This window comes from Melanotaenia boesemani, chromosome 10, assembly GCF_017639745.1.
Source record: "Melanotaenia boesemani isolate fMelBoe1 chromosome 10, fMelBoe1.pri, whole genome shotgun sequence".
In the NCBI taxonomy this organism is placed as follows: Eukaryota; Metazoa; Chordata; class Actinopteri; order Atheriniformes; family Melanotaeniidae; genus Melanotaenia; species Melanotaenia boesemani.
Window position 1 is genome coordinate 8613337 of NC_055691.1, and position 12128 is coordinate 8625464.

The 12128-nt window shown below is 39.1% G+C and overlaps 1 protein-coding gene across 2 annotated transcripts in view; it reads left to right on the forward strand.

Annotated features, from left to right (window-relative positions):
• Positions 1-12128, forward strand: part of il34 (interleukin 34) — a 75817-nt gene that overhangs the window by 19384 nt on the left and 44305 nt on the right. The gene's annotated exons all lie outside the window — the stretch shown is intronic.

Sequence of the window (12128 nt, forward strand, 5' to 3'; positions counted from 1 at the left end):
AGTTAATGAAATTCAATTCAATTCAATTCAAACTTTATTTGTATAGCCCTTTTCATACATTGTCATGCAATACAAAGTGCTTTACAGTGTAAAAACATATATTAAAAATCTAAGAGTAGAATAATGCAAATGCTATCTACTTTACATTTGAAATCACACACATTCTCACACACACACACACACACACACACAAGCGCGCAACACACAGCACAAACAGATGATGCCACTCTTCTTTTCATAGAATTAAAAGTATTCCTTCTAGTTCCTGTCTCTTTAACTGAAACGGTTTAAGAACTAAGTTTGAGAGAGAGATCTAAAAGACAAGATAAAAGACGATTGGCTTGACACCACTGTGAGGAAGCAGTACCTTGGGGACCCATCCACACCATGAGCGCCCCGCCAGCAACCACAGAGGCCATCGCCACAGGAGCCGCCAAGATCGGGTCAGGCGAGGGCCCCCACCACAGCCACAGGACTGCAATGCAGGGCCCGTCAGCCATCCCGTCCAGGTCGACCCCCGCAACGACAACCCTGCAGGCCGGAGAGACAGCCCACGATGTGGAGGATCCCCATGAGGGAACACCGGAGCTAGAGGATAAAAGATAAAAAAGATAAAAGCTGAAAATAAAACACAGTATAAGATACTTAAAAGAGCATAAATAAATCAACGTAATAAGAACAATAAAAGAAAATTAATATATATTAAAAAGTCAATTTAAGACCAAGATACAAATGAGTGATAAAAATAAACAAAATAGATAAATAAATTAATTAAAATAACTGAATAAATAAACTAATGATATTGTTAGTCAAATAACTAAATGATTAAGAAGTTCAATTAAAAGCTAAGCTAAAAAGATGTGTCTTGAGCCTCTTTTTAAAAGCATCTACAGTCTCTGCAGACCCGAGGCCCCCTGGCAGGCCGTTCCACAGGCGAGGGCCACAATATTGGAACGTGGCCTCGCCATGTGTTTTGGTCCTCGCCTTAGGAATGACCAAAAGGCCAGTACCAGAGGACCTCAGGGTCCGCGAGGGTTTGTAGTCTAAAAGCAGGTCAGATAAATAAGAAGGCCCAAGACCATTAAGACATTTATAAACAAGTAAAAGAACCTTAAAATCAATCCTGAAACGCACGGGGAGCGAGTGCAGCGATTTTAAAACTGGTGTAATGTGTTCCCACCCCCTGGTCCTCGTCAGAACTCGTGCCGCTGAGTTCTGGAGTAACTGTAAGCTAGAAGTACTCTTTTTGGGAAGACCAGAGAGCAGGGCATTACAGTAATCTAATTTACTAAAAATAAAAGCATGCATCAGCACCTCCGTGCTGGCAAGAGAGAGAAACGGGCGGACTCTGGCGATGTTTTTAAGATGATAAAAGCCTGTCTTTGTGACATTTCTAATGTGTGGAATAAAGTTCAGCTCAGAGTCGAAAAGAACACCCAGATTTCTCACACACTGAGAAAGTTTAAAGTCTTGTAGTTTGCATGAGATGCTCCCTCTCTTGTCTTCAGGACCGATAATTAAAACCTCAGTCTTGTCCTGGTTGAGCTGTAAGAAGTTCTCTGCCATCCATGACTTTATATCTAAAATACAGTTTAAAAATTAAATGAGTATATACCTGCAACAACAAAGTACTTTTGGATTCATAGTAAAGGGAACACTTGTGGCCTTTATTAAGATGTATAAATATCACCTGGGGTCAAATTAATATTTGAACAATGTGGACTTTAAACTTGACAGTAAACAATTTCTTAGTTTCGCTGCTGTTTGTTTGACATAAAGGTGTTTTTTTTTTTTTTTTTTTTTTTGTAATCATTTCAAAGTTTAATTAGTTATCAACTTTTATTCTTTGGAAGTCTTAGTTTGTAGATGTCAATTTTAAGTTTAATATTTAAGAAAATATTAATTTTGTGAACAAAATATATTTAGTTATTTTTCCATATAACTCAAAATTCTAAGTTTTCATACATGTGAATGATGAATTTTCCTGCTATCCGGGGCTCTTCCAAGTGTGGTGTATGTGTATTGAAGGGTTGAAGATATAGATGAGGGATGGGAACGGGGTGCTGAATCATGTATCGCGCCATCTGAGGGGTTCCGAGTGGGGGTTGTGGCGCTGTGTACAGGGTGAGGGAAGGTTACAAGCTTGCCTAGGTCATCAGATGGCAACCTCCTTCACTGGTGTTCAGATGTTGGGCCCACACAACATCTCCAGAGGGCTCATCGGCAGCACCTGGCATCCCAGGTGTGTCCCCCTCAGCTTCTAACCCTTCCTAGGCACCGGTGTTATCTAGGAGCCTAGGAGGTATCTCTCCTCTTCAACCAGAGTCACTGACTTGCCAGTGCTGCTGCATCTGACAGGGCTTTGTTGGCTTGGTGTTGGGCTTGGCCTCGGACTACCATGTCCCTAAGCACCCTGGTGGTTAACTTTCCCACAAAGCCTCTGATGCCGACTTCTACTGGTCAGACCGTGGCCCTCCAGCCATGTTGTTCAGGGGGTAAAAAAAAGAAGAAGAAAGAAGAATAATTAAAGATGGCACATAGCACAAATGAAAAACGTTTCAGGCTTGCCAAAAAAAAAAAAAAAAACACTTTCAGGATGAATATGAATATTACTTGAAAATGATGCAGCTTTATATATAATAAAATAAAATCATCACATTATGTGAACATTATCTCTGCAAAGGTCAACTCTGAAAAAAGTTTTTAATCCAGACAGTTCAGGTCTCCAAAATGGACATTTTGGGACAGTTTGGCACCATTTGTTCTCAATGTTTGAGGGACCTTGGCTTTCAAAAGGTTAAGTCATGAAATAGTGTGAATGGAAAATTTTGTGAAAACACTGTCAGGACAAATAACCAAAGTTATTTAATTTATACCTCACACCACACTAAGCTTATACTAGTTCCTATGGAAAAAAAAATTACACTACTTTTGCGTTTTGACTTCAGTTGTAACGTGTAATAAGTCATGTTTTTGTTTATTTGAGATTGTATGAAATGAGTTAAACTATGTCGTTTTTAAAACCTTAGCATTAAAGAGTCTGGAGGGAGATTGTTATCCAGAAGACCTGAGTTGACCTCCCATACAACCACACTGTGAAGTTAATCTTTATTTTCTTTCTGTTTAAGGTTGAGTTACTCTAGGTTTAGACCCCTGAACCCAGTCGCCCAATCTTAATCCTTATAGCATCAAATATATGTGTCATAACAAATAGAGTCAAAAGGGCTTTCCATCATCCTCTTGTACACCAAAAGCAGCCGTATTAGCAGCTGACAAGAAACGCAGCAAATGACGTTCTGGGTGGTGGAGGGAGAAACAAGAAGCTCCAGTTAAAAACAGCCTCGGGACAGTTATTTTGTCACTTCTGTGTTTTCATTTGCCTACTGTGGTTTTACTAACTGTTTGGTTATGTTTAATAAGATATCCCATCAGTTTTAATACTTTATCATAACATTGATGCACATTGTTTACCTGGGATGCTAAGAGCTTTTTGCTACAATAACAAGTTTAGCAGGGTGTCGTCCCTGGTTTCACGGGCCTGGTAGAAGCTGGTCTGTGCACAGTTAACCTTAATCCCAAACATTCGCCACATTCCTTGACATCACTGCAAATTCTCAACTGCGCTATGGGTGGGTCATACATCACCAGCCCTGAAAATACTAGTTATCTGTGTCTTGGGGACTTTGAGCCTTGACTTGCCTGCTTTACCTTGACACGCTGGAACATCATTATTTTTGTGTTTTACCAACTAACAATCAATATTGTAGCTGCTCTCTTTTTTTTTTTTTTCTTATTCTTCTTCTTCTTTTTTGAAATTAGCAAGCTGAATGATGGTTTGGCTGCCCTTTGAATCTTCCAGCTGTTGCTGGTTTGCAAGGAGACTCAAAAACACCCATAAGCATCCTTTTTCTTTCTTTTAAAAAATGTTTTTGGTCTTTCAATATTCATTGGAGAGGTTGATTTCACACAGCAAAGCTACAAAGTTGCAGAGTATACTTTAGAAGAACAAATGTGATGGCACGACGAAGCCTGGAGCTATCCACCTGCTTTCTAGTTTTGACAGTGACACAGTAAATAAGACCTTCAAGGAGTCAAACATTCCATATGTTATAGTTTGTGTGAAAATAAATGATGCTGAGACAGCAATGCCAATAATGAATGAGCAAAGGGTAATCTCAGCGTGCTGGATCATTTAAATGACAGCCTGTCACCCCGAGGCAAAGTCTATGTACAGGTCTGCTAAGAGACTTAAACTAAAATGTGCTTTTCAAGGTTTATATCGGCCTGTCATGTTTCCCTTCTGAGTGGGATTATGGTTTTGAGTCCACAAGGCAAAAATGGATGAATATATAGCAGAAAGGGAGGAAGTGACTGGCAGGCCAACAGGCAGGCAGGACTCAAAGCTGGGCCGGCTACACTGAGGAGCTGTAGCCTCTGTACATGTGGTGGCTGCTCAGCCAGTTAGCTAAACACCACCCCATAAACTCAATTTTTAAGCATCATCCACAAATTTTCAGTTCAGAGTTCAGGACTAAAATCTAATCCAAAAGCTGAGTGTTGGTCTGCTGAGTCAGTTTTTACTTATGTTTAGGGACATGGTCCTGTTTAACTCCATGTTAAGTCCAAGTTTGTTTTACTGATGATTTGAGGTTTTACTGAAAAAATTCAAGCTGTTCCTTCAAATTTAACGAGCGTGAAGTTTCCTCCACCGTGATGTGTTCAAATATATAATATACAATATATTAATTTTTTAATCTTTTTTTGTGGCGCTAGAAAGGAAGTCATCCAATTTTGTTGTTCATGTACAATGACATTCATTCATTCGTTCGTTCGTTCGTTTGTCTTATCTAATGATAAAAGACCAACTTAAATATGAGTTTAGACTTCTGTGGATTGGAGCCTTTCAGTATTTGGTGATGTAAAACTAATATGGGAACATCAGTAGCTTCCAGTGGCGATATATTCTCTTCCTTGTTTTCTAGCCATCTCAATCAATATCATGTTAGCTGCAGCTGTTTGGACAGGTTGGATCTTCTTCCAGACCTTAGAAAAAAAACTGAATTTGTGTAGAACTTTTGAAACAGACGTTGTGGGAATTTAAAGTTGTTTAGAAAGAGACCTTCCTGACTTGTGCAAACTTCCAACTCTTTGGACTTTCTCTTTTGTTCTGCGTGTTGGTCAGTCCAGTGAGTTCTGTCAAATAAACCCTTTAATCTGTTGACTCAGTCAATTATTACCACTATCAGGAAGTGGAGAGATTTTGGCAACTTAACCTTCTCTAACTACCAGCACCAGAAGGTTAAACGGGTATATTTACATTTTAGACCATTCCTTTTTAGACAGTTTTAGACAAATTCCTTTTTTTTTTCTTTCAGGCATACATAACAGTGGCTAACTCCTGAGTATTGACCTTTTTCTTGTCACTTTTACTCCCTTCTTTGCTACGTGTGGTTTTAATTCCATCAGCTGTTTTATGTAGAGCTTTAGTCTGTCTGAACAGCCACGTTACTGATATAGCATGTGGCACTCGCTGGCTTTAAAAGTGCTCTCACAAACTAATTTAAAGGGAAGCTTTTCTTAGGAATGAAGTAAGAATGAACTGTAGATTTCCAAATGGAGGTTAAAGTTCTTCCTTTTTTACAAATTTAGTTGGACATGTGTTATATATTTGCTTCAGATGTCCATATAATAATGTCAGAGCACAGTTCTGTGCATAGACGATATTACCATATTTCCTGATGGCCGTAAAATACTCCAGGTGCCTTTCTGTGAAACTGCTGACACATCTACAGGCTGATATTGTAAAAAAGAATAAATCATGATTGTCTCCAGTTTCAAACATTTCAAAATGAGTTTCACATCCAGTGAAAATGGGAGTACGCTCGCAGCGTGGCCGTGCTCAATAAATAGATGTTTAAATGTAAAAACTTTACCAATCTATAGGGAGAACACCTTTTTTTAAGATAATAAAATGTATGATGGGCTAAAATTTGATAAAATATGAATAACTTAATTACCAGCAAAGGGTTTATGAGCCAGAACTGAATTGGACTATCTAAAACTTGGATTTGGGCCCAAGCTGAACAAAAAATGTCAAACCTTAACGCAAACCTGAACGTGAACCTGGAACCCTGTCAGACCCAAATGATTAAAGCTTTTCCTACTTATTGCTGTTAACAAATGATCATTAATTTACAAATTGTCACGTACAAGCTGAGACTGTGTGTCTTATCACATGTAATGTCAGGAACCCTCTCCCCGTTTCTGGCCGTGACTCATAAAATCCTTCCTCCTCTCCATCAAAGTGAGTAAAACACATCCAGGTTGTAATCCATCCTCCTCTCCTGCAGAGTAAAACACATCCAGGCTTTCCTTTGCTCTTCTTTTTATGACCAAAACTGATGGCAACTGAACACATCAGTTTCATGTCTGAATGATAAAATCTGACTCACACACAAGCACAGCACAAGAGAATTAAACTGATGTGCAATCTGCTTTTCAAAGAAATCCGTAACATAGCTGTCTAAATGATTCCCTTCCGTGGTTTTACCTGTGACATAGAGAAAGAGAAATGCATTTAACCCTTAGAGCTCTGTGCTTAATTTTAGGTCTCTGCTCAAAAACTGGATACCCATAATGAACTGGGTACGTCATTCTATTCTATTCTATTCTATTCTATTCTACAGTCATTTAGCAGACGCTTTTATCCAAAGCGACTTACATATGAGAGTATGAACAACAACTTTGCAACCACAAGGTATATTTGAATACTTCTGGAGTCGGTAAATACCAGCATATGTGTTACTGGTGGAGAACAAATGAACATGGCGCATAGTACAAATGAAAAAAGTTTCAGGCTTGCCTTTAAAAAACACTTTGAATGATGCACCTGGAGCTCTAAACCTCTATTAGATCATAGTACAATATGAGAACATTGTCTCTGCAAAGGCCAGCTCGGATAAACTGAAGCAGAACAGAATTAGAGATGTTTTATTAACGACTGTTCAGGCGAACTCTTCAGACCGGCCATTTGGCACATTTTGACATCATCATCTTAAGATGTTATAATTGGAGGACCTCAGCTTTGAAAAGGTTTAAAGCATTTAAGCTGCCTACAAAGCTTGTTCGTTTTTTACTGACTCCTATGTTTGTCCTGGAATATTATGTCCACACGACACACAAACAAAACAAACCCCTGTCAGAAAAAATATTGACAATTGAAACAAACACACAACAGAAACTATTTCCATATTTCCACTTTTTCCTCATTTCCAGTTATTTCTGCTACTATGTACCTGCTATCCCCACTAAACCAACTCCAGCTCAGCTGCTTTGTGTTGCCAATGTCTTCTTAGCTTTATTCCAGCCATAGAGGAGCATTATTTTTCTTCTTTTCAGACACACATAGAATTTTCTACTCACTGGTTGATCTTTGGCTGCTGCTGATTGGACATTACCGTCAATTTAAGCTCTCTGATTGGTGGAAAGTTTGACAGGAAGTGGCTTCATCATCATTTCCAGGTTTAAATTAGAGGTCTCTTACCAACATAGTAGTGAAAGTGATCTTTTTATGATGAAAATGTGATAAATAATGCTGTTATCGTAGATGACACATGGTGGATTTACCATATAGTTTCTGTAATAAACACTGCATTTTGTGGCTGGATTGCAGACCTCCTGGATGGGATATAAATGCCTTCTGTAGATCACCTAGAGGGTAAGCTGTCCATCACAATTTACCCCACAGAGTTACACATTACCATTCCCAAGAAACTGTTGAAAATATAAGCCATAGCGCTCGGGGGGGCCGGAGATCTAGTGAAGAAAACAGCCTGAACTACTAAATGCCATCCTTTTAACTGACCGATAAAGCCATCAATGTCGTATATCTCATGTGTTTCCTGTGAGGGAAGCTGTTTTTTTACAACCACAGCTTGACAGATATTTTACTCATCAACTGTTGTACGTGGAAAGACAACACTTCAGCTTTAGAGTTGCACAGCCCAGGATACAAGTCCCACCCCCACAAGTGAATATCATGTTGCCTCTGCAGGATGCAGCCCACCCTTACCATCATCTGTTATCTGTGCTGCCGTTTGGAAGGTGCTACAATGCTGTAAAAACTCATGTTTCTCAGATCCAAAACAGCTTCTAACCAGGAGTCCTCACTGAACTGACTTCCTCCACCACTGCTACCCCATCATCACCATAGCCCTCCACCACAGGATTAACATCTGTGCAGGGACAATGAGGGTATTCTTCTGGTTTCGGTTCAGAGTATACTGTAGGGCCCTGATCTATTAACGCTTTGCGTGTACTAAAACAGGTGCAGACGGCTTTGCTCCGCTAAAATCGGCCCAAGCTTATCTATCAAAGCCGCAAACATGGAACTGCGTCAGTTATCCTGGCAAAACTGCGCCGCTCTCCACTTTGCGTTTCTGAAGCTACTGCATATGCATTATGGGCGTTCCGGCCAGAAAGTGCACATTAGTGGGAGGAGACTATGCAAATAAATCTGGTTTGCGCAGCAGTGGGATTCATGTAGCCCGCAAATAGTTTGCGGTGTTTATGTTTGCTCTAAAAATAGCGTTTCTGAAAAGCAGGTGCTAATTGGCACAACAGTATACGCGCAATGGCTGCAGTAATAATTTTAAGGAGGAGGCACAGACACCATGAAAGGCGACTAAGATAATGCATTTTTTTCTATTTTATTAATATATTTAGAATGCCAGAGAAGAGGATTGTGGAGACGATCCAGCGTTGCAATATTAGAATTGCTGGATAAGTTTAAAGACTTTATCATGCCTGTCTTTTATTATTATTATTATTATTATTATTATTATTATTATTTCTTTATAGCTTTTAAACCTTTATTATTTCTTATTTGTTCCTTGCATGTTTTTATATGTACAATACCTTGGTTCCTAAAGGTTGTTGTTAGTGTGCCTTATAAATAAATTGAACTTGAATATGAAACTATATTGCAGCATTTCTGGTGACATTTAGATTTTTTTCCTCGACTTCCGCAATATTTTTATTTGTCTCCTTTATTTGTCTCAACTTCTATCGGATAAAAGTTAATTTTGCGTTTGCGGTTTCCTTGCTCTCCAGAACCTTACATGACAGAGCAAACAGCGCCGCTAAATCCTCATTTAAATACTGCTGTTTGCTCCGCAAATGATAACAGGAGCAGTCTTAATAGATCAGGCGCTAATCGTAGAAACATAACCAGAGCAAAACTGCGCAGCAAATGTTAAATAGCGCAGCAGTTTTGCCCTCGTCATAACTCAGCCCCTAGGTGTATGCTTGGGAGCTTATTTTGAATTTGATGCCAGAAGGATTGCTTTTTTTAAGGCAGTTGGGACAGGAGCATGTTTACCTTTGCATAGCTGCATCACCTCTTCTTTGAGCAACAACCTGCATGTGTTTGGGAACTTTGGAGATCAGTTCCACATGTCTGTTTTTAATTCAGTGTTGCCTCAAGGCCTGAAGATCTCAGTCATTCAATACGGGTTTTCAGCCTTGTCCCATGGGTCCAGATATTTCTCCAGATCCTCTGAATTATTTACTGTTATTATGTACTTTAGATGATGAAACCCCCAAATTCTTTGCAAATTTATTTTAAGAAATGTTATCCTTAAATTGTTGTAGTCAAGGTTGAAACGGAGGTTTTTTTTTTCCAAAGACTTGAAGAGAAGGTTTGCAAATTTTTGTGGCATCTTCCAGATGGCAGCAAAGAGAGATGATGATGAGGGTGAACTGTCTCCTCTAGAACGCTGTTGGCTCTTAAGAGGCAACTTGATCTGTCAGTGTCCTTCAGTCAAGTCCTGAGTTGTGTTCAATTCCGATTCAATGCAAACCAGATGTGATGCTTCGCAATCAAAGCTGAAAATGTCTTCATCCTGATTTTCATCCATCTGATACAACACACCTGTACTGGATGTCTTTGGTTTAGAAAAAAAATCTTATAGAGGATGGAAATTGATTTGTTTAAATGACAGAAAAGGTAGACAGTTTCCTCTCACTGATTTTAGCTGCTATTACCACCAGTATCAGTGTCAGAGTCAACACTCAGCACACATGCACGAGAAATAAGTGACAATATGACATAAATTCCTCACTGCTCCATGTAGATTTAGTTTGTTTTTGTTTTTGAAATGGAAACAGGGAAAAATTGTCATACCTTAGTTTTTCATTTTTCAGCTTTATACCAGAAAGGGAAAGAAAAGAGAAAGCTAATATTTTATCTGTTTTCAGCACAGCCTGCCTAGAGACATCACATTACTGAGGGGGACGAGATAATTAACTTGTGGCCATTTGTTAGTTTTGCAAAGGAATTTATAACCCCATTTCCACCAACAGGTCTGGATTGGTACAGGACAGGGTGGTATGCTTTGTTTGTTTGTTTCCACAGGCAAAAACTGGAAAGGATGCCAAAATATCCGGTCTGTCCTACTTATTTGGGACCCTTCTGTTGGGATGTGAATCTTACTGATCTGACCCTAAAAGATGGAGCTGGACCTAATGCAGTCCACTGAATGGTGGAAAGAATCATCACTTCCTGTGTGACCTTACAATAAGAGCAAAGCAGGAATGTTGTTTGAAGCCACATGCCAAGAAGAAACAAACTTCCAACGTCAATCATTTTCCACCTTTTTTTCTGTAGTGTTCTTTATTCATTATAATTAAAGAAAGGCATCATGTCACTACGACATCGTGCTATTAGTAGGTGTCATATCATTATCCTGCCTATACCCTTCCTACTAAGGGTAAGGTTGGCTATGGATAAACAACAGAGATCAGGGTTTACCAAACCAAATCGGCCCATCCCCAGCCGTACCTGTTGGTGGAAACAGAGCTTATGCCGATAACCAACAGGCAACATGGATTACTGTGATTTCATTTCATTTTAATTACTATTAGGTAGCTGAACTGACTTGGTTCACCTCACGGAACAGTTTGCTACAAAACAACAAAGACAGGATACCAGGTACACCATTCAAGGCAGCTCCACCACTTTATTGTTTCCCAAAGACTACAAATCCCACAAAACAGCCCATGATTTGATATTACAACAAAAAGCAAACACTGGGGAGGTTGTCAGCATAATAGTAATGTGTGGCCTCAACGTCTATAGCTGTGTTTCCATTACAGTTTTTATACCAAATAAAAGCAAAATTTCTAACATTTCAACAAAGGTCAGTTGTAATTTGCAGGTGTTTCCATTGAATGGTGTTTAGCGAATTAGCCGTTATTCTCATAAAATCTTATCCCGCGAGGCTCCACTTTGAGGAGGAAAGAGATTTCTAAGTCTTTATAAAACTGCATTTTTTCTCTTATCAAGGATGACGATTATATTTTTTTCTTTATTTGTAAAAAGATTTCTGTCTCCTCCTGCCTCTACTCATACTGAGCCATCTTTATTTGAAATGAACCGGTCACATGACCCACTGCGTCACGTCCGGTGAAGCTTAAATGCGAGAAAAGTGTTTCCATTCCACTTTTACGATGTGCTTCTATATCAACACGTCTGAAAAACCCCCTCATGAGAGCATAAAAACTTTTTATCAATATTTGAGAGTTTTTTTTCGAAATGTAGGTGTTTCCATTACCTGGTTTTTATTGTGATATTTAGCTTTTGCACAATTCTAGGGGTAATGGGAACACACTTATTATCTCATTCACATGTGTTATAATTGGTCACGGGATAAAATTGGTCACGCGAGGATAATTTCCTCATGATGTCACCATGCTGACTTTTTCTGTAGTTTTCCACATTTTCAAAATGGATAACAAGTGTTTTATATGAGTATGTGTGAATAGAAACTTGTATGGTTGTATGTCTTCAGGCTTTACAGTAACCCTCTTATTGAACATCATGAAACTGACTTTCTGGGATAGATTAAAAATGGATTTGAGTCATATCAGTGTCATAGGTTCTTGGTGAAGCGGTCCTCACAGATTGCTTTGCCATACCTGTTAAATTTGTCCTAAAAGACTCTCCCATACAATGCTAACCTTGTGAAATGCTAGACTTAAGCAAACTAAGCCCAACTTCTGTGTTTGACCCTTTTATGCACCTCAACCTCCTCTGCATGCTGACTTTGATGCCCTTTAACCTTCCTCAC